A 23,538-nucleotide genomic window follows, 5' to 3' on the forward strand; every position below is an offset into this window, starting at 1 on the left:
GACTTCCACTTCAGAAGGCTTTAGCTAAAGCCCTCTGAAGGGCAGTTGAGATGCCACCCAACCCAAAAGGCAAACGAAGGGACAGGACTCCGACGGAGATCCCCATGCTTGCACTAGCAGAGACATCCAGCTGAGACACTATTCCAGGCCCAGCAGCAGCAAGGGGCCTACAGGAAGGATGGGGAGGGACTCTTGATCAGGGAATGTAATTATAGGATACAGGGTAATGGCTTCAAACTGAAAGAGGGTAGATTTAGATTGGATATCAGGAAGAAATTCTTTACTGTGAGGGTGGTGAGCCCCTGGCCCAGATTGCCCAGAGAAGCTGTGGCTGCCCCATGCCTGGAGGGGTTCAAGGCCAGGTTGGACAGGGCTTGGAGCAACCTGGGCTGGTGGGAGGTGTCCCTGCCCAGGGCAGGGGGTTGGAACTAGATGATCTTTAAGGTCACTTCCAACCCAAACCATTCTGTGATTCTGTGTGATTCTGACTCTACTCATTCTGCCGATAGCTCTAATGAAGCAGTGTGGACACAGCGCTGAGAAGCAGCAGCTTTGTGAGCGTTTCAGAGGGGAAAAAAAAGAAAAAAAAAACAACAAAAAAGCAGTCTGATATCTATCCCACCACATGATGCCCCATTTTGCAGACCACAACAGGTACTTTCAGCAGAGAATCGGATGCAAAAAACTCAAACCCCCTTCCAAACAAAAAAATCCCTGGATAAACTATTACTAATTTGCTATTAATTCTATTCATTTTTCTCTTCCGGTGACTTTGTCACCGCAAGGCAGAGGACAAGCTGGCTGCTGCCAACACACACAAAGGCCAATGGGAAGTTATTCCTAGAGCCCTGCCCGGCTGCTGCTGCAGGATAACTAGCTCCAAATCATGCTTGACAGCCTCAAGATACGGCTGAGGTAGACAGGACACCTCCGGCCAGGATCAGATACAGACAAGAGCCAGAATTGTGCTAATATGGGTAAAAAGATAATCACCTGTTATGTTTGTTAACAGGAAGATTAGAAGAGAGCTGATGTTGTGTACACACACAGGGGCCGCGTTTGCAAGGAGATACACAAATCTATCCTGTACAGCATACAGACACATTTATTTTTGCACAAAATGATGCAATTCCTGTGCTCCCGGTGCAGGGCAGCGCGTGCATGCATAATTACACTGAGCAGGAGCAGCAACACCTATAGCTCAGGTTGTCTGACATGTTCTGTACCGAGACTCGGTTTTAAGGTCCTCATTACTTTGACAGACCTGAACCGCCCAGGAGACAATTTCCTCAGCTCGGTGTCTGCCTCCGGGCTAACATCGCCATAGAAAGTTGCATTCAGAACGGCTTGGGCAATTCTGAGAACTAAATTAGGAGAAAAGTTTTTGCAAGTTGTTGATTTTCATTTTTATTTTCTCTGTGTTTGGCCTCAGTTATATTCTTTCCGTTCTTACTGAAAAGCTTTGGAGCAGGTAGTAAAAATTGGGCAGGTCCTCTCCTGCTGTCATGGGGATCTTCTGGCCACACCTGAAAATCTGTCTAAATTTGACCAAGTTACAGCATCTAATAATACATGCATGGCAAGTAAAGATTTTGCCTTTTCCACTGATCCCAGGATGGATCAGACAGCATTTGGGCTACCACCACAGGAGGCATAAAACACGCTCAAAGTCAGGGATGAAGGGACCAAGCGGGTTTTCCTGACTCTGTGTCACTGGAGGGTATTGTGGTGCTAAGCACTGCTGCTGAGGAAAAGTCTTCTCTGCTCCCTGATGGACCTACACTACAGCTCAGCTTAATTAACCCAATGGGAAAGGAAAACAGAAGGATGTTCCAACACAAGGAAGGGAAGGCTGGAAAGTGGAGGAGGGAGAAAAAACTGGGCAGACACAATTTAGCAAAAGGGATATGAGCAGAGACTGGGAAATGTGGGCAGATTGCAGACTTGCAAGTTCTGTAACCACTGAAACATCCCCTCCTCATGAATGGGGCATTGATCCCACGGCTCCTGAGCCTCCGGATTCCCCTAACATGGGCTTCCTCCAGCTGCTGACAAATCTGGAGGTCAAATCAGTTACACAAGGTTAAAGTTCTGGGGAGAAATTCCCATTTTTGCCTTGTTCAAGAGCTTAGAAAATGCATATCAAAACAAAAAAAAAAAGCAACTGCAGAACGGAAAAGAAGGGAAAAAAGAGCGTGAAGCTGCTGAACTACTGCAGATTTAACCAGCATGTTCCCTAACCCTCTTGTGTGCATTGAGAAGAGGTTGCAGGAGGTCTTCCTGAGCAAAGGACAACACTATCCCCTTTCCAATTCCTTCTCAACACCAAAATTTAATGTCAAGTCTGGAGTGAGTTACCAAATTATGAGAATTAACAGAATTGGGAGCAGCAGAACTTATTTACAAACTATTCCTAGATATGTTAAAACCACCTGAATGACAGGGGAGGATGGGGTGACGCAGAGCCTGATGACATGAGGCTGCTGTTATTTCACCGTCCCGCCATAGCTCACACCAGCACATCACACCTTGTCCTGAAGGGCCCTTCCAGTCCCCCCCAGTAAAATAACGCATTGTGGCTTGCAAGGGCGACCAGAGGCTCTAAGAGGACGTCCCCACCTCCAGAAGTTTCAGTCTAGAAATGCCCCAGGGAGACAGAGGTCCAGGGTGGTGAAGACTTGGCCAAGGTCACAGAGAGTCAGTGTGGCTCAGACAGAGATACAGCCCGTGTGTTTAATTCCCCAGCTCAGTGTCACAGCGACCAGACAACAATTCTGCGGAGCCATGGGTGCAGCACCAAGGGAACCTCCTTTATAGCTGATTTTTCTCTATTATCACCTCCTTTGGTGCGTGTTTTCAGGGAGTGTAGCAATAGGACGAGGGGTAATGGTTTTGAATGGAAAGAGAGGAGATTTAGATGAGATATTGGGAAGAAATTCTTTACTGTGAGGGTAGTGAGACCCTGGCCCAGGTTGCTCAGAGAAGCTGTGGCTGCCCAATCCCTGGAGGGATTCAAGGCCAGGTTGCACGGGGCTTGCAGCAACCTGGGCTGGTGGGAGGTGTCCCTGCCCAGGGCAGGGGGTTGGAACTAGATGAGCTTTAAGGTCCCTTCCAATTCAGTGACAGACTGAGAAAGTTGGGGTTGTTCAGTCTGGAGAAAAGAAGGCTCTGAGGAGACCTTATAGTGGCCTACCAGTATCTTAAGGGGGCCTACAAGAAAGCTGGGGAGGGACTTTTTAGGATGTCGGGTAATGGTAGGACTAGAGGGAATGGATTAAAACTAGAGATGGGACGATTCAGACTGGGCATTAGGAAGAAGTTCTTCACCATGAGGGTGGTGGGACACTGGAACAGGTTGCCCAGAGAGGTGGTGGAAGCCCCATCCCTGGAGGGGTTCAAGGCCAGGTTGGATGGGGCTCTGAGCAACCTGATCTAGTGGGAGGTGTCCCTGCCCATGGCAGGGGGGTTGGAACTAGATGATCTTTAAGGTCCCTTCCAAGCCTAACAATTCTATGATTCTATTCTAAACATTCTTTGATTCTACGTTTGAGGGACACACAAACACATACACACACACACGCAAAAAAATGTCTCCAGAGCAGTAAATTCCTATCAGTCTCAAACCCATCCACTCCACCAGCATTTTGCCAGCATCAGCAGAATAAGTGCATTATAGACCCGAGTGTCATTGTTGAAGCTACTTTAAATAGTTCTGTGGTCACCGCCTTCAGCCGTGAGTCTGCATGGGTGCGTCCAGGGCCTCCCAAAATGCTACAGCATGGAGTCCTGCTGCTGGCACCCAGCCTGGGGAGACGAGGGGAGGAAGGGAGGAGGTGGCTGCACCAGCTGCTCTGCCACTAAAGCTTTCTGCAATTTGTACATGCGCTTCCCCACACTGACAAACTTCCAGAGGAGACACTGTCAGGCTGCCATCAGCAATGGCACTTTGTAGACAGCTTGCTGCCGCTGCAAAGCACACCTGCAAGAAGAAAAAAAAACTCTCTTTCTCCTTCCATAAATATCTTCCCTGGGCCAGACACTCAGGCATGGATGGAAGCTGCAAGTGCTCTGCATTTTGCAGGATCTAACCCTTCGTTTGCACAAACAAATGCCTAGCGCTATCAACGAATCAACAAATCACTCTGGAGGGTGATGCAATTGTTTTAGCTATTTGCACAGCCTCATAATTGCAGATCCATCATCACAAAGCGTTAGGCTGCATTAGGATAGGTGTTACAGAGAAAACCCAGTACCAGAAACAGGCTTATGAGCCTGCTCAGTCTGCAAAAGATAGTTTATGGGTTTGTAATAACCAGTGGTTTCAGATCTGGGTCGTGCTACCCAGAAGAAAGTTACTTGTTTGCTTAGAGTCAGCTGCAAGCAAAATGTCACCCCAAACTCTAATTTAATCCAGACCCAAACACCATCTGCTTTGTTCATCTCTGCTCGCACAGCCTAAAGGCACCTGTGTGTGAGACGAGGGGCATTTTCAATGAGGGCGCGTGGGAAGGTCTTCTCTGTTGGTAAAATCCTGCTCATTAGAAATGGAGACCTTGATAACACAGGCTGTGAGACCTGAAGAAACCCTACAAAACAGATGCACAGGCGCAGAATGAGTAAGACCCACAGAGGACTGTTTTCCACGTGCCCTCCACCCCCCAAGCTGCATTGCAGAGGGCAAGGCTGCCGTCATTTTCCCACTGCCTCCACCTCTCCCCTCATTCCTCTTTCCAAAATCGGGCTTGTTCATCTCTTCCCTCATCCCACAGGATCCCACAGCTGCACTTTGAGCCCTGCACAAGTCGCAAATACTGCAAAAAGCATGCAAGCCTGTGCCCATGCACCCCCTGCCCATTGGGGATGCAGTCACAACTGCTTTGACACAAGGCTGGAGTATCTCAAGACCTCAAGAGCATCTCAAGACCAGGCTGGACAGGGCTTTGAGCAACTTGGTCTAGCAGAAGATGTCCCTGTCCATGGCAGGGTGGTTGGAACTAGATGATCTTTAAGGTCCCTTCCAACCCAAACCATTCTGTGATTCTATGATCCCTCCTGCTCCTGGAGAGCATCATCTGCTCTCCAGGCCCCGGGGGCCTCGGGTAAGGGGCTGGAGCACACAGTGCCTTGCCCTGGCTCCTTCATGGCTGGGACACGCAGCCTGGGGCCAGCTGGGCAGGCTTGGGTGGCTGCAGATGTATTTTAATGACATGAGGCACCCACTCAGACGGGAGGTTGGGCTGAAATTTGTTCTCGCTTCAAAAGTTAGCGGCTGTAAATCTTTTGCTTTGACTAGAGGAAAAAGGCAAGGGGGAGAGGAAGGGAAATGAAGTTTGGGGTTTTGGTGGTGGCGTTTGGCTGAATGCAGCATTGGGTGCTGCTGAGCTTATTGGGACAGACCCGAGGAGCACATCCAGACGCCATTTCTGGACTTACTTATTTTGTTTCAGTTAGTAAAAGACAAAGCAGAGCGATAAGTAGAAACACGGACTTCTCCAAAAAGCAGCAAGCCCACATAGCAGCTCCCTTTGCCAGACGGACCCTTGCTGGGCCAGTGTCAGCAGCCACGCTCAGGAAACATAGGACATGCCATGTGGACCAAACCCCGCTCCAGCAAGTCCACGCCCATGGCTCCATACCATGGGACCCATCAAACTCCAAATTGTCCTCTCTTTCTGCACTAAATAGGAAATCCCCTTCAGCTGCCTGCAGAAGGGAGCCCGCAGCTCACAGCTGTGGTCCTGCCAGATGCCGGAGAGCCGGGATAAAAATTGTAGGCAGCGTACACAGGTGTAAAAATGCTATCGCAATTCAATGGGTTATTAATAACAAGATATTTCTCCTCTGCGGCCATCTGCATCCCATACACCCCCACGAATCCGGCACTTTCCTCTTCCAGCTACAACACTCTCTCTCTCTCATTCAGCGTGGATAATTCCCTTTTTTTCTTTGCCTTCAAACCATGCGCGAAGGTAGCGCTCAACAGGCAGTTTCCCTGGTACAGTCCGTGCAGACTAACATTGTGCCAAGCACCACGAACTCAGAACAGAGGTTTTTCTACCAAGGTGCCAGAAATAATACAAATAAACTCTTCTTCTCTCCCTGGCTTTATATCTACAGCTCCCACACATCACTACCAGCGGGGCTTTAAAACTAAAACAGACTGGGCCTACGTGGCTTGAATTTATTCTGGAAATTTATCTCTTCTTGCTGAAAGCTCTGTGTTTGCTTGATCTTCCTGCCTTCCAAGTCCTACAAGTGCCACATGTTGCACAGCTGGATTCCTGACAGAGAAAGAAAACAGGAGGGAAGAGAGAACAGATTTTATATATATATATATATATATATATATATACACGAACGCAATGGCCAAGGTTTTCAAAAGTCGCCTGTGAACTCCAGCAAAGTAGCTTCAGATGTCTCCAAGGGACCTATGCACAGGAAACACAGAGCCCTTGAGCTTCCAAAAATCTGCGCTCCGCAGGCAGAAGAGGAAGGAAAAGGAAACGGAGAGGCTCTGAAGGACTCGCTGCTCTGAAGATGCTCAAGTCCAGCTCGTGCAGAAAAGGATTTGCAGAAAAAGCTGTGTTGGGGAAGGCTGGAGATAAGACAGTCAGGAGAAAGAAGGAGAGATCTGTGTGGCAGTAAGGGAAATGCTGACTACTTTTAATTCTCAAACTTGCTGGGGTGTGACTACTGAAATAATAATGTGTTTGTCCAGCTCCAGGAGAATTTGTTCACGCTCAGCAGCTGTGACAGGGGAATATCCCCGGGCTCCAGCACAGCTAATGGTCCCACACAGGCATAGGCAGCAGCATCCCCTTCCAGCGTGCCAAGCCAAGTGTAAAGCAAGAAAAGCTAAGGGGAAGAAGGCCTATTCATCTTGAGCAGCACCTTAAAAACATCACACCAAAGGAGAAAATGAAGAAAATGTTATTTCCGGTGAAATGAAGTATTGCACTCTGTAACAGGAGGGGGAAAAAAAACCCACCAAAACCAAAGCAAACTCAAGATTCAGTTCATAAAGAGAGGAGAAGGTCAGCTTCCTCCTCACCAATAACTCGGTCCCGCAGGAATCAAGCGTGGTATTTGATACAGGGCAGATATTTGATTCCTTCCTCCGCGTGGGAAGGCTGACACACGCATCCTCCACCCCTCCGTCCACCTTCCCCACCACATAATGGCATTGCTGCGGGCCTCTTGAGGTCCCTTCTACTGACCACTCTGCTTCAGCCACAACATAAATCAGTTTAAAATCCATCCCTTCTTAACACTGAGCTGAGGAAGGGATTATTTTTGCTGTGTTTGGGAATAGGCTGTTGCTGTAAAACCTTCTGCCTCAGCCCAGCAACAACGAGACCTTGGAAGAGGCTAATTATGGGTGGCAAAGTAAGTCACCCACTGGCAGAGAGCAGTGGAGAAGAGACAGGCAAGCACAAACCTGCACCTGGAGACCTTTTTGCTTATTATAAAATAAAGCTGTTTCTGTTGCCTGCATTAGCAGGAAAGGAGAAGCAAGGCAGGAGGGAGGACAACCACCAAGTGAAACTGCTCCGTGTTTTTCTCTTCTGACTCGCTATTGCAAGTCTAAGGAGCACAGACTTTAAGCATCACACTGTAACTTGGAGAAGCCTTAAAATTATCCTACACACACACACGTACACAGAAGGAGGGGATGCAGAGCAAGAAAGAAGCCTTGCATGGCCACCAAGGCTGCTGCTGGGGCGAAATGTGGCTCAATGCACCTTGTGCATCAACCAGAGGGAGCCCCAGAAATGTCTGCTGGAGCAGGAGCGCGCGCGCGACCAAGGACTGAGACAGCAGATTGTCACCAAGTGGCAATCTGCTTGGGATCTCCTCCAGGCTCGTGGCACCTTGTGCTGCCCCACTTGAGTGCTCACGGCCAAGCTCCAGCCCGAGCCGCTTGGAGGGATGAGAAGTGGTGCACAACCTTCATCCTCTACCCCTGACAGCCCTTCTGTGACCTCTTTGCGTGAGACCAGCACCTCCTGAAAAGCATTACAGCAACCCAGCTCAAAGGAAGCCGCATTCCCAGACACAAAGCTTTTTCCAAGATCGCGCCATTTATCAGGGAGTTTAATGATAGGACAAGGAGTAACTGTTTCAAACTGAAAGAGAGCAGATTTAGATTAGATATTAGGAAGAAATTTTTTATTCTGAGGGTGGTGAGCCCCTGGCCCAGGTTGCCCAGAGAAGCTGTGGCTGCCCCATCCCTGGAGGGGTTCGAGGCCAGGTTGGATGGGGCTTGGAGCAACCTGGGCTGGTGGGAGGTGTCCCTGCCCAGGGCAGGGGGGTTGGAACTGGATGATCTTTAAGGTCCCTTCCAACCCAAACCATTCTATGATTCTATGATTCCCAGTTCTGCAGTGGAGCAAAACCTCAAACTTTTTCTTCCCTTCCCTCTCCTCCCTACAATCTAGGAAGAAAACCCTCTCCCACCAGGGCCTGATCAAGGGATCTTGGAGGAAAAAGGAGAACTGGGCTTGCCCTAAACCCCTCCTAAAATCTGGCTGCTCTTCCTTCTCCAGAAATCTCATCCTGGACCCGCAAGACCTTTCCTGAACTGTGGGCAAAATTAGCAACGATCCGTGAAAAGTGCAGGGTGACCGGATTGGCATTTTCTAACCATGTGTATTTTGCCTTTATGTGTAGAAACCTGCACATAAATGTGTATTTTTATGTATATGCATAAAACATACTCACAGAGAGAGACAGAAAGAGAGATGCGTGCGTGTAGTTGTATTTAAGGAAAAAGGGACCCCAACTTCAACTACAAATGAATGAGAGAGCTGGGCACATGCTGGTAGTACGTTGCAACCCAAATCTCTCTCTTACACTGTAGGACAATCAAGAATTCTTCTCTAAAATGAATGAAAATAAAAAGGGCCCAAACAGCTGAAAAAAAGGGTGATGCACGTGAGAAACTGCCTTTTCTCTGGCTCCTGCGTGTGTGTGTGTGTGTGTGTGTGTGCGCGAGCTGCAGATGAGTCAAAGTCTGAGGGCTGCCTTGTGTCAGCCATTGACTGTGCCAATGACAGCAGTTCCCTTTAATAACACCACTTACAGACTCCGCAGCAGGGGGGCAGGCGAGGGGGGGCAGCCAGCCCTTCTCCTGCAGGCTGGTGGGGCGCAAGCCATCCTGCATCCTTGCCAAAAATGTGTTACAGGCGCCCGCCGATGGCTCCGTAACCGCAGCCCACACTGCGACGTGTTATCCTAAGAGGTAAAAAGCCAGAACAACCTTGGGTACACCAGAGCAAAGCGGTGGGTCCCCCGGATGGGAGGACACCAGGACATGCTGGGATGAGGTAGGGGCGGACCAGGTGGTGGCCGGGGGGGGGACTCAGCCCTACCACACTTCCCAGTGCAGCACAAGGTATCTCCATGGGTTCACACTGTGCACACCCAGATTTACACTGGGAAGCAACCAGAAGACAAGGAGTTATCTCTATTTCCATGCAGAATAGGTAAAACAGAGAAATACGTACAAGCAGGTCACAATGAGAAGACACAAGCCCTGCTGCCTGCCTGCGCCTTGGTTCCCCTGTGTGAAGGTGGGAAATAAGTCCCTACCAGGTCTCACGGATGTTGGAAAGCTCAGATTTGTGAAGATGCTAAAAATCCTTAGCTTAGTCCAGATTTGGAAAGCTTTGGGAAGAGCTTTGGAGCGCATCATGTTCTGATTATTTACTTCTCCAAGCTAAGGAGAGACCTACTTCACACACCGCCTCCTGGAGAGTCGGAAAAATCAGGCATGTAAAATAAGAAGGAAATGGAAATCGACTTGATAGCTCCTTCCCCTTCCTAATGGGTGATACTTACCTAATTATGCCCGCTTGCCATTTCCTTTTTGTGCTTTCTTTGAGATATTATGCGGAGATAAATTTGTCCTAAAAGTTCTTACTTTCATTCAGAGGCATCCCTTTGAGATGTTTGCCTTCCTAAGGCAGGCAAGGGCAGCAACTCCATTATAAAGGAGGAAAAAAAAACCCTGAATGGCTCTGACAGGCCATTTTAGCATCCAGCTCCTGCTGCACATGGCTCACCTCTCTCCACTCCATTCTCCATCCCTCCCACAGGCAGAGAGGTGCAGCTCCAAGGATGCCTCTTGCCTCCTGCGCTTGCTTGGTCAAGGTGAGCAGCTCCTGGTCTCTTGGAGCTACCGCGGAGGCCAGGCAGGGAAAGCCAGAGGCTGCAAAGGTGCTCTGAGTCCAGCATCCAAAATGACTCTGCCTTCAGCAGGCATTTGGAGAGAAACCCGAGACTTGATGGTCTCACCACTGGTGGGATCCAAGGGGGCATCTCACACCAGTCCCAAGTCCATGCCATCCCTTGGATGACTTCTCTCCAAATGCATCAGGGTCACAACCCCGTATCCAAGCAGCTGGTTGCAGCTCAGGGTAGAGAAAAAGGGGTCATAGAAGCAAAACACGACTCCTCCAGGCCCATGTCAACTTGAGTGAATCTAAGTGACCCTACCAAAACGTAGCAAGCTTTCATTTGCCACAGCCAGCTTCCCTCCTTTAAGGGAGCTCCCCTTTAGTCCTAAGCTTCCTTACAGCAGGAGCAGGGGAGGGGTTGACACGTGCAGGACATGCCGGAGCATTTCCCACTCCAGCAGGTTGCTTCCAACCGTCAGTACCACAGAGACGGGCTGGATGCGACCCTACTCTAACAACTGAACACTGAACTCGTGGGATGGGTTGCAGGGGCTTCTGGTACAGTGAAGGGTGAGCATTTGTCCCTCTAGACCTCCACAGTGGACCCTCACCCCATCCACCTCCAACCCACACTTCCCAGGAAGGCTCCCCTGAGCCCTGCTCTTGCTCCCTGGGTTTTTTTTTCTCTTCTCTGCAGAGAGAACAGCTTCCAAGAAGGAAAATACAAAGCCCAAAGGGATTGACTTCAAGCGATGAAACAGGCTCTGCAAAGGAAGGTGTTTTATTCCTGCTCGAGGGGGTGCTTTAAAAAGCCTCCTTTTGTTTCCTCAAAGGCTGGGAAGGATGTTTCCCAGTCCAGTCTGGCAGGCTGGGGAAGGTGGAGACCAGGAAGAATTCAGGGAACTTCAAGGGCCACAATGTGCAAGAAACAGCAGAGATTTCCCCATGCCCCAATCCCTTCATATCCAGCATGCTGCATGGGTCCATCCACTCCTGCATCCTTCCCCACCCCACAGGGGTTCTTCCCCCCAAGGGAGCATCTGCAGCTGCTGCACGGAGAGCCCAGCCCTGCACCTGCAGCAACTGCATGGGTCCATCCACTCCTGCATCCTTCCCCACCCCACAGGGGTTCTTCCCCCCAAGGGAGCATCTGCAGCTGCTGCACGGAGAGCCCAGCCCTGCACCTGCAGCAACTGCATGAGGAGGGGCTGAGCAAACCCCCCCCCGCAGCCACACCAACCAGCCCTGAAACTTCACCCCTGACTTGTTAATTCTGCAGCAAGAAAAGCTGCCTTGTTCTCTTTTTTCCTTTGTTTTTTTGTTGTTTTTTTTTTTTTCCCCTCACCAGGCATTTTCCAGGGAGTCATTTAGACCTAGGAGGGGAAGAAGGAAGAACAGCACAGCTAATCCCTGCTGCAAGCAAAGCCAAGCCCTCCACCTCCAGGCTACGTTGCATGTGCCCCAGCCAGAGACAGAAAGCCACCCTGCTCCTCCTGGTGCCTCCTGACATTGGACATCCATCCATCCATCCATCCATCCATCCATCCATCCATCCATCCATCCATCCATCCTCCCAGCCCCTCACCTCCTGGCCCCACCAACCCACTCCTCCACAGTGGCTGCAGCATCCTCAGGATGCGAAGGACAGCAGGATGGAGGGAGGTTTCCTTGCAAAGCCACCTCTACAGTGCCACCAGCTTCCAGGGGAAGCCGTGAACCCAGTGGCTGCAGTCAGGAGAACCACGCATCCGGCTTTGCATCCCTGCTGTGCCTGCGCATTCCCAAAACCAACGGATGTGTCCGGAGAGATGTATGAATGGGCTCCTTGCAGGACCCTCTGCGGCAACTCGCAGCCAAGAGCATTGCTCAGCACCCAGCCTACAGAAGATACCTGCTCCTACCCCTCGCACCCGTTCCTGGGGAGCAAGAGGAGCCCCCAAAGCAGGCTTTGTCCCACCCACAGCATCTGGAAAGTGACAATCAGGGCAGGCAGAGCAACATCCTTAGTAGCACTCGCTCTGCTTGGCATCACGCGGGCTGCCGCCAGCCCCGGAGGGGTCTGTCCTGCACAGCCCCTGGCCGGGTGCCCAGCTCCGGGGAGGGGGCTCAGGCAGAGCAGGAGCCCAGGACAGTAGCGTCGGAGGAGCTTCCCTGCCTCCCAGCACGGAGGGATGGGTTTGCAGAGAGCGGGGGACTTCAGCAAACAACAAGGAGCAGCGCATGCAAAGAGATAAGAGAAGGTATTTACCAGGCAATCGCTACAAGGTCCTGTGAATATAGTATTTGTGATGGATGAATAGACATATTATTACAGAACTTAATGCAAACCCTTTGCACCAAATGGTGACATGCGATTACTAGTTTGGAAATAACTAAGCTCATTATAATGAAACGCTTCACTCAAATCCCCCTCCAAAGGATGGATCTGACGAAGGAAGGAACCTGTGACGGGAACATACTGGGGGATTTGTTTAACCAGATCAGCCCGCTGGGCCAGCACAGCACGGTTGCTTGCCTCCAGCGTGGCTAAAGCCTGGCTCACCGGGAAGCTCAACCCACCGACCTGTGTGGACAGGGTGGGCAGTACCCCGCACCCAGCATCGGGCTCTTCCTGCCACGACCCTGCGTTTAAGAGATGAAAAGAAGCACTTTTCAATAATAAATAATAATGCTAACTATGTGTTTCTATAGCAACTCATCACCATAGCAGCTAAGCGCAGAAGGAAAACTCAGAGCTGATCCTGCCGTCTTCAGGGTGAGGAGGCAATTGCCCTCCTGGAGGTGACTTCGGTGGAGGCAGAGCAGGGACTTAAACTGTCAACTCACCCTCCGGGTTGTCCCCAAGCGCTGCCCTCCCCAGGGGAGGTGGCTGTGGGGGGTGGCTAGATGCTCTGGAGAGGCGAAGCCCAGGGTCCAAGGGGTGATGGGTTATGCAGCCTCAATAGCACCAGGCATCGAGGTCATTGCAACCCTCCAAATGAGTCCTGGGGCTCCAGGGTGGCTGGAAGGAATGGGGACAGTGGCAGAGGACAACCCCCCAACCAACCAGGAGGACATCACGAAGGGGAGAGTACAAAGGGTGAGATGCAAACAAAAAGAGGAGATGCCCAAAATTAGGCGTTCAAATACATACACGTCTCAGGGTAACAGCTTACAAAATCCCACGCGTTGCTCTGCTTTTTGCAAGAACCAGAAATTTAAACCAAATCCCTGACAAATAAAAGGGGGTTCCCTAAACAGCCCAGAAACTCACTTTTTTTAAGCTAGCAAGTCAAGCAGACGTACCCATCCTCATTTGGGTATGGGGTTTGGGATTCTTTTTTTCCCCTAAATTGTCCGTTAAAGAAAAATCCAAGCAAAAGCCTTGATTAGCTCCACAGCTGGCATGGTTCTATTCCCAGCTCACCTCTCTCCGCTCCCCTGCAGGGTGATGGTGTCAGAGCCTGTTCCCCCAACGTAGAACAGCCTCCTGCCCCTCACCATCTCTGAAAGCCTCTTCCCAGCCAGCAGAAGGTGACGCTGCCCAGGGATGGGCCAGTGGCCGTTAGCGGCTATTAGCCGTGTACTCGGTGCTACTCCTCAGAACGATGAGCGAGTTCCCACCCAGAACCTCCCTGCTTTTATCATCTCACTTACGAAAAGTGAGTCATTTGTAAAGGTCATTAGAGTAAAATGACTATTAGATGATGGTCAAAGGGACAGTCACTTCTACAAGACCACCCCCATTTGATAGATGGGGAAACAAGAAACCAAGGGACTTGCTCAGAGCTATGGGGCAGCTCTCCGGCAAATCAAAGTCTCCCTCTGGCAGCCCAGAATAAGTTTCCTTAAAGTAAAATAAAGCTGTGTTGCACACCAAGCGCTTGCTATTCCGTCAATAGGCAATTGTAACAGGATACACCTCCTTAGTCTCTAAATGAGTTTTCTTTCCAGCACTACATTATAGACAAATCCCTGGCCACAAAAAAAAAACCAAATAAATCCCTTTTCACAATCAAATATGCTCTAACCAAGTCAAACAGGGCCACACGCACGTGCAGCGAATCTGCAAACCTTTTCCCAACTTCCCAGCACGACCGTCTTCCCTTCAGAGGGGGGGAAAAAAGGCGAAAAGGAAAGAAAAGAAAGAACATTTAATAGAAGAAATGAAGTGGCAATTTCCCGGTTCAGCTGGGGATCAATACGTGGGCTCCTCGTGGTTTCTGTTTCAAAGGGGCCGAGCTCTCGCCGCCGAAGCCCAGACTGACACAACGCCAGTGCTTGACTTATGAGTACTTCATCTCGGCAAGATATTTTTAATTTAAATCTTGCCGCAGTTGGGTACGGAGCCACCCGGGCTTTGATTTACTGCTAATTCATTGCTCCGATTCCTATAACTCTAAACTCAAGTCACCAAACAGTTTAACGCCGAGACACTCGCCAGCGAGGCTCTTCGTGAATGAGTGTCAGGGGGCTGCTGGTGGCAAGTGCACGTTCCTCACTTCAGAAGAAACAACAGTATTAACCATCTACACGCGGTCCCCGAGTCCAGCATCACTTCATTTCAAAGGAAAACAATACTGGGATTAAAACAAAACCGCCAGCAGCCTCACCTTTCCTCCCCCACGCACTGTTTTACGCTCCAGGAGAAATAACAAGCGGGTCGGGATGGCTCATTTTGCAAACATTTACATGCGTTTGGTGCAGCGTTGGCTGCGAGGGTTCACCAAGCGTCAAGATTTATTCCTCTGGCCCTTGCACGAGCTCAGAGGAGGGGGAGGTGTGCCAGTATATATCATGCAAATGCCTGCAATGGAAACCTAGCCCATATTATCTGCATTAGACCCACACATTCGTCCTGTCAGAAGGACAAGGCAAATTCAAGTGCCAGTCAGCTCCCGTGAATTTATTGCCGGTGGCGTGGTGGGAAAGCCCCGGCAGATCACTCCTGTATGGATAACGTAGCTGGAAGGAAACTCAGAGATCAGGCGTGGGAGGCGAGAGAGATGGCAACGCGAGGTCTCCCTTCTGGGTCACCAGTGCAGATCCAGCCATGGCCAGTGGCAGTTTTTGTTTATTCTTGCGCAAAAGAAGCCCATGAACCTCAGTCTCTTGCCTTTTGGGTCCAGATTTCTGTTTTGAGGCATGCAGTATTTAGAAAAAAAACTGGAAAGCCTTCTCGACAGCAAAGCCTGAAGTAAAAGCAAGTCACTAAATCTGCAGATGAACTTCTCTCTTTCTAGTGAAATCCCCCTCAAGTAAGGTCAAAGCCACCTGCTGGTAGGCAGCAGAGTGGGGATGGAGGTTTCAACCCAACCACGGCTCCCACTCAGGTCTTCAGGCTCTCCTCCAGCCCTGAGAACTCGATGTCTTCTACAAACGTTAGTATTTGAGATAGCAGCAGCTGGGAACATTATACTTCATCAACAAGTTGGCTTCCTCCATGGGAACATTGCTCCAGGAATCACGTTTGAAGAGCGCGCGTTCCCAGCGAGGTTCATGTTGGCTGGAGCATGAACTAAAGGTGTCTAAAATGAAATGACCGTTGGGTTTCCAAACCTAAGGGCGCCCGTTTAAAGCCTTCAGAGCATCTCTAAGGGCTCACAGAGGGGTTGTTTATTTTCAAAGGAAAGGGTTGTGGGACAGATGCCACACCACGCTGGCTCCTGTTGCAGGGGGTGAAGGGCAGAGACTTGGCACCTTTTAGATGGGTGGCTGCTCAGCACCTTACGAGGTGCAACCAAGCAAGGACGAGGCAAACTTAGCGGAGCACATGGACCAACGAAGAACAATGAAAACCAGACAGTTCCAGGGATGAGTCAAAAATATTAAAAAAAAAATGAAGAGGAATGCCAGTCCCAGAAGATCGCCACACAGACTGTCAGAACCACAACACAGCTCATTTTTTTTTTTTTTTTTGCCATGATCTCTCCATTCCCAAAGGTTTTTTTGTACCCAATTTTAAAGATACGGGAACCAAAGTTGATGTGAGCACAGCTGCCCCCTGGCCAAGGCACTAACCTAAGATGATATTTTCTCAGCTTAAAGCACCCATCCGTCATTTTAACTGGAAAAATTTCCATCTTGAAAGTGTCCTGTTCTGACCAAGCACCGCTCTTGGCTGTTGAAGCATGGGTGCAAGGGCAGGGGACCCCTCACTGCTCTCATCTCCAAGTACCACTTGGGGTTCAGTTTGTATTTCATGGCGGTGGGTGAGAATTTCCATCAATAAATGGGGACTGATCCTTTTTGCCTCTCCGTGCCTCAGTTTCCCAATCTGCACCAGGGGAACGAGAATACTTTCTCACTGTTTTAAAATACTTCAGGGTCTGAGTGAAAAACATCTGGGGAGCCCTATGAATTTATTTCAGTATTTTTTTGCTGCAGGCTCCTTGAGAGCTCAAACCTAAGGGATATAAAGTGCTTTTCACCCGAAGACAGTCATGCAGGGAAGCGCGCTCATCGCTGATATCCTGCAGTTGCCCAGACTCTGCACAGACGGGAAGTCTCGTTGCCTTGGGCGCCTGGAGCCGTTGGTGTCCATTAACTGAGTCTTGCAAGCAAGAAGGGAAGCAAGGAGTAAGAAAGAGCCCTCTGAAGCCTTTTGTCACACTGGTGGGGGCCAGAAAGGCCTTTTTATTTCAACATCAAGCGGTTTGAGGCCTTTACTGTGGGAAACAGTCATAATCCAAATTGCATCCCCAGTTGAGGAGGGAGATTCATGGGCAGGACACGAGATTTTTGAGTCCCAGCACTGCAGCTGCGAAGGGGTGAGGATGGATCTCGGTCTCAGCTATGTGGGACCTCACTTTAAGGGGGGTATTGTGCCTAATAAATCAAGAAGAGCCAAGTGACTCCTAGGAGAGCATGCCATTTTGCTGAAAAACACCTGTAGGCAATGCCACGCCGCAAACTTTGGCGCCGCCAGCTCCAAAACTCAAAAGCTCTGCCTCTAACACCCTCCCCACGGAGGATCCCAACGTGGAGCACGAGCCTACCGTGCCAGCATCATTCTCAGCTTTTTAGGAAGCTTTTCAGGGTTCCCTTCCAAACAAGAAATTAATTCCTACACGGCGTTAACCCTCAGCATACCTGAGTATCGTAAGACCTCGCAAGGCTTTACACCCCAGGGCATGCGAGCGCGCAAATCAAACCCCGGCACTCTGGGAAGGAGGTAGGTTTTATTGCAACCGCTCAACATCGAGGAAACGGGGAGACAGAGACAAAGCAATTCAGTAAAAGGAAAAAGATGCAGCACAAAGGGGGCTCCAGCATCCCTCCTCCCTTCCTCCCCCTCCAAAAAACAGGGGAGTCAACATGAAACCGGCTCCGGCAACCCACTGCCCCCCCGCGATCTGGCTGCCAAAGATGGTTTCTGCCTCCCCGGCGACAGATCTCAGCCGCTCTTGTGCCTGTGCTGAGCCCTTTGCTTTGCCACATCTACAGGCTGTCTGGCACCAGGCTCGCTGCGGGTGCGGAGAGGGATGCTGGCAGGTGAATGCATGAGGAAAGGCTCGAATATTTCCTCTCTCTGTGGAGAAGTTCAGCATCTCTCTTAGGATTTGCAATACGGCTCATCCCTCCGCTAGCCAGGTGCTGGATTGCTCGCTGAACAGATTTAACACCAGCCTTCAGCGCCTACAAGGCAGTTATGATCATCGAGCAAAAGCTTCCCAACAGCACCGTGACTGATCATCAGCCTGTATTTTAAAACACCCGTCTTGGACATAAACAACACTTAGATCATGCAGCTGTCATTTATTTTGCATCTTATTGATATCGCCGAGTGCCGCGCATTTAAGGATGGGACAGAAAGGAAAAGCCTTGGACTGGTCCTTTAGGAAAGGAGACACCCCCATGGAGGATGGGTCTGGGCAGAGGAGGGAAGAAAATCCCAGGCTTTCGTGACGGGGCTGGGGTTGCATGTTTAAACCCGGCTGCACACGAAAAGCAGACACACACATCTGTTGCACCGCTTGAAGCCCAGCTCTGCTGGAGGGTCCCACACACAAACAAACAAACACACACACGCTTCCCGAGGCAATTAAAACACAAACGAAACGCTGCTCGCATCCCCGAGACCTTAAAACAGTGGCTTGGCCAGGGGGAGGAAGCACCTAATCTCACACTGGGAGGCACACGCTGTAATTAAAATCACAGAGACGGCGAAGGCAAAGCAACCCCATGCTCCACTGGTCCTACCCGCTCGCAGATTTAACCGGCTTCTATAAACAAGACCCGGGTGAAACAGAGGACAGATAAAGAAAAGAAGTTAGCACGCTTTATGCCTTCCAAAATATTTGTGCAGGGCTGGTGCACGCTCAAGATAAGTCCCTAGAAGGCTGCGAGTGGTTGCATCGGCTGTAAAAATCCCCTGACACCATCATTGTTCCCCCAGAATAAGAGCATCCCCCGGCAGTCCCAGGGGTCCCGGTCCAAACCTCCCCTCTCCGCACCGCACACCCCCACGACCTGGGAAGCCTCAAGACCCTCCTTGGCTTTCTCCAAAACCTCGCATCCCAGGCACCGCATCCCGGTGGCGGAGAGAAGCCATGAAAAAATCAGGTGCGTTTCCAGCGAGCTCTCCGGCAGGGCTGGGAAGCAAAGCGGAGCAGACGCGGGGTGGAAGTTTTACGGGAGAGGAGCGCGGCCACACGCTTTCCACCTGGTCCTTTCCACGAAGGCGAGTCCTGCAGGTCCTACACCCCAATCCGACACGGGAAACGCTGCATCCCTTCCCAGTACGGGGAGCAGATGGGGCCCCAGGAGGAGGGTTTCCTCTGGGCTGGGTATGTAGCAGCCACATGCAGCCACTACAAACCCAAACAGCACTTAGCCCTGCTGGGGCTGAGCAAGTGGGTTTGTTTATCTGGGAGGAACTCGTCTGCTGCCGGAGTATTATATTTCCACCAAAACCATGTGCGGCTCGGTGTTTAGATCACTTCTCCCTGTCTACATAATTTAAGGGCATATGTCTGATAAACGAGGAGCATCAATAGGCAGGTTTCGGTTGCAGTACACACATGCACGGAGGGAGGGAGGTTTAGCAAGCGCTGACTCCGCAGCCGGGATTTGGGCAGTCAAACTCTCCAGCACCTTGCAGGAAGGGAAACGATGGGTGGGTGGGGGGTGTCCCCCCCTCCCTTCCCTCCTAGGTGTTCCCCGCTGGGGGTGGCCCCCTGTCCCCATCCGCCGGTCACCCGGGAGGCGCCGGTCCTCCCCGGGAAAAGGGCTCTGCCTCCAGCCCCGTCCAGCTGAGACCTCATCGGGAGCCGGAAAAGTTTGCAAATGCCTCCAACCCCTCGCCCGGGAAAGAAGCTGGGACACCGAGGAAGGGAAAATACCACCACCACCCCCCCGCGAGAGGAGGAAAATCCGCAGCCGGGGATGGCCGGGAGTGATTAGGGAGAGGCTGCGACGCCGGAGCCGCTACCTCCGGGGAGAAAAGTTGAGCCTCGCGCACGGGGAAAAAGCCACCGAGAACGCGGGGACACACACACACCGCGTCCCCTCCGCGCTGGGGATGCGGAGGAGCGCGGGGGGGGGGGGGGGGGGGGGGGATGCCGGGGGTCCCCGCTGTGAAACCCCGCCAGCATCCTCCCATGCCGGCCCGGGAGGGGCGGAGGGGCCGTGCCCGGCCACCCCCCGGCTCAGCCCGCTGCCCGCGGGGGTCCCTGCCCGCCAGCCCCGACACCCTCCCCGCGACCCGGGGGTGGGGAGAAGCGGTGGGGGGGCGCCTCCCAGAGCCCCCCCACACCCCCCATACTCCTGCCAGGTGTGGAGGGCAGGTACCGCTGCAGCCCCGCCGGCCCTCCCGGGGCATCCTCCGGGGCATCCTCCCGCCAGCCCCCGCTGCCCGGGCGGGGCGGGGAGGGGGGGGGGGGGGGGTCCTTACCTGGGAAGGCTCCTCGCTTGCTTTGGGTGGGTTTTGGTGTGTGTGTGTGTATATATATATATCTATATGTAAAATTTTTTTTTCTCCTCTCCTTTCCCCCCACTTCAGTCTTCAGAGCAGGCGCCGCATTGACACTGCAGATGGTCTCTGTGTGTGTGTGTGCGCGTGTGAGTGTGTGTGTGTGTCTCTCTCCAATCCCAAATACTCCACGGAGGCGGAACACGGAGCCCCTCTCTCTGCACTGGGCAAACCGTGTCTGGCTCGCCCAGAGCCTGGAAGGCGGAGGGGGGGGGGGGGAGGGGGGGGAAACGCAGCTCCAGTTTTCACTCCCCCCCCCAAATCACCCCTTCCCTCCCTCCCTCTCTCCCTCCCCCAGCCCTTCCCCCCCCCCCGCCTCTAAATCAAGCAAGGAGGGGGGAGACAGGCAGCCGAGCTGGCAGGCGGGGTGCAGGCAAGGGATGCGCTACGGGGCCATGCCCGGCTCCGCGCCCGGCTCCGCGGCCGCCGCCTGCCCGCCGGGGAGGGCTCGCACTGCGGCTGTCTCGCCAGCCCTTCCTCCCCCAGCCCTCCTCGCCAATGGTGGCTGCGGAGCGGGCTTTGACACCCAGGCTCTTTTGCAAACACAAGGCACACGTACAGATAACACACGCGCACACACACACCCCTCTTCCCCCCCCCCCCCCAAAAAAAAAAAAAATAAGAAACAAAAAAAAAATGCTGAAGAGGTGTGGAAGTGCGGTGGCAACGCGAGCCCCGCACGCCGGGGAGGGGTAATAATAATAATTTTAAAAATAAAAAAAGATAATAAAAATCCCTTTCTGTTCTTTTTCCTCTTTCTTTCCTTTCATTTTTTTCTTTCTTTTTTTTTTTTTTTTTTTTTTTTTGTTGCAGAGAGAGTGGTCAGTCGCTCCTCCTTTCGCCAGCCCACCCACCTCTGGGAGAGGGGAGGAGGCGGGGTGGGGGGAGCAGGTTGTCTCTGGAGGGGGACACACACACACACACCCCCAAGCCGCTTTTCGTCAAAGTTTGCAGGGGCTGGGGACAGGGATGGGGACGGAGCCGCCGCCTCCGAGCGCGCCCGGGGCTGCGAGCGCCGCCGCCGCCGCCGCTCTCCCACGGCTGCGACTCCGGCTGCCTTGATTTCTCCTCCGGGTGCCTTCCCTCGCTCCTACTCACTACTGACACCTAGGATCTCCAGCCTGATTGGGCTAATTGGGAAATGTCGCTGCCCAGAAAAAAAAAAAAAAAAAAAAAAAAAAACCAAACCCAAACCAAACCACAAAAAAAAAGGAGGAAAAAAAAACCCAAACCTTAAGGAATCAAACGCATCTTGCTGGCTCCCTCCATCAACTCCCCAGAAAAGCCCTTCCCGGCATCACGGCTCTGCCTCCCCTTGCCCTCTCCAGCGTGTTCTCCTCCGGCTAGGACAAAACGAGGAGGGGAGCCGATCAGAGCGGGCGTAGGGAGGCTCAGAAGAAGATCAATCTCTCAGCTTGGGTGAGCAGTAATCCTAGAGAGCGGCTGCAAGCTGCTCTGCTCTCCGGGTCTTCATTTAATTCCTGGCAGCCGCAGGAATAATAGTATTTTTTTTTAAAAGCTATTAGTGCTTACTGCTTGAGTTTCATGTCCAGCAGGCTGCCGGCCTGCCTGGCCGGGTTGCCCCACGGAGCAAATCCCAAGTTCATTCCCCACCGTGCAGAGACCTGAACTCCTCGCTGCAGATAGTATCTGGGCTCTCCCGGAGCCGAAAGCAGAGCAGGCAGCAGATGGTGGAAAGGCAAGCAGTGCTCTCGGGGTGTTGATAGCAGCACGTAGCAACAGGGCTGCCTCCCGGCAGAGATGGGGGAGCCCTGACGCCGCGAGGATGGGCGTCTCGCAGAGGTTTGGGAAAGAGGGTATGCGAAGGAGAAGCAACTGGGGAGTTCTCCTCTGCTTTCGGGGATGTTGGCCATGCTCACATCAGGGCAGGGAGGGGAAAACCCTGAGGGTGATGCTGCAGCATCCCCCTACCCCATACAAGACGAAGGCATCCAGCAGGGATGTGGGGGGTGGCTGGTAAAAGGCGGGTCCCACTGCTCCCGGCAAGAGATAGCCATGAGCAGAGGCAGGGATTGCCTCTCAGGAGGGACATTGTACAGCACCAAGCACAGCAGGACTCCCCCTCCTCCCCACAGCCTCTACCATTCACAGAAAATCAGGCTTAATCCAAGCTTTGTATTTTTAATTATCTTAAATTTATGCCACAAAACACGGGGGCAGGGGGCTGTCTATTTGCATCCTCCAAGATATTTATTTTTAAACAATATCATGTTTTCCTTAAAACAAGTTTTATCTCCCCGGCGCGTGCCTGTGTGCGCGTGTGTGTTTTGCCTGAGCTCTGGTTTACATTTCCTGATGGATGGATGGGGATTCAGAGCCCTTTTTTAAGGTGGTGCATAAAATGTATTTATTATTCTTTATCTCCTGCCTCTTGCAAGGAGTCATTTGTTTTCATTCAGAGAAATGAATACTATGTGAAGCCTGAAGAGTAATAACACAGCAAAATGACAACGGAAGAGCGAGACGGAAATCTGAGAGATACAATGGCAGGTTAGTAACCTCTAAAGATCACTGCTGTTGTGAGCAGTACAGTATTATTTAATGTCCAGTCTGGCTTGCGGCTCCATTTAATAAAACATATGAAAATCTCTGGGAAATTTGGTCTTGGATTTAAAACTGGGCTGTTCTGCTATAAAAGGATAATCTGGATACGCTGAGATTACTTCCCACTATCTGGTGGGGAGGGATAAATTAATAGGAATTCTTTCTGCTTCTTAAGACAATGGCATGAGTCAATATATCCCTGCGCTGTTTGGGTTCATAAAGGAGAGAGTGACAAATGAGACTTTATTTATAGGCCTTTTCATGAACTAGGCAGTGGGGGCGGAAAAGGGTTAGGGCTGGAAAACCCAAATGACCTCCCCTGACCTGTGAATAGCTGCAGTAAAAGGGCCCAAGGACAAGGAGGGCTCAGGCTCACCCTGTTGTCATCAAGTGGATATTTTGCCCCCTGGCCACGGTGACAGCAGAAATCATGGGTCCCTCCGGAGAGGCACTGGGCACCCCCAACTGCCCCGCTCCTGAGGGAAAAACCCACCGGGGCTCAGCACCAAACAGCATCCAAGCCGCTCTCAGCATCACCTGGGAGGAGGCAAAATCAAGCTGCCTCCATCCGAACGACCTGCCATGCCTGATTCCCCCCACCCCACCCCGCTGCCCCAAAACACTCCCTTTGGTCCCCACGGCTTGAGAAGTTCCTGGATGCCAACAGCATCACTGCAGCCCTCTGCGGTTCCTTCCCTGCCAGCGAGCAGGACGGCATCCTTTTCATTTCATGCCTTGTTACCCGAGCCACACACCGGTATCACTTCCAACAACACCCAAAGAACAGAAAACACCTATTTTTCCAAGGATGTGCATCTGTACAGCATCTGTGTAATGCATCTG

General features: G+C 51.7%; 1 protein-coding gene across 4 annotated transcripts in view; it reads right to left on the minus strand.

The window, feature by feature from the left end:
* PLXNA4 (plexin A4) overlaps positions 1-21,450 on the minus strand; it is a 477,975-nt gene extending 456,525 nt beyond the window's left edge. For 2 of the 4 annotated variants that reach the window (XM_054221409.1, XM_054221438.1), the window contains exon 1: positions 20,053-20,277. The gene's annotated coding sequence lies outside the window, so the exon portion shown is untranslated. Of the gene's footprint in view, positions 1-18,822; positions 18,979-20,052; positions 20,278-21,362 lie in introns of those variants that run through there. The other 2 variants (XM_054221427.1, XM_054221417.1) reach the window with 2 other exon arrangements.
* Between the last annotated feature and the right edge of the window lie 2,088 nt (positions 21,451-23,538).

Source organism: Rissa tridactyla, chromosome 1 (genome assembly GCF_028500815.1).
Source record: "Rissa tridactyla isolate bRisTri1 chromosome 1, bRisTri1.patW.cur.20221130, whole genome shotgun sequence".
NCBI lineage: Eukaryota > Metazoa > Chordata > Aves > Charadriiformes > Laridae > Rissa > Rissa tridactyla.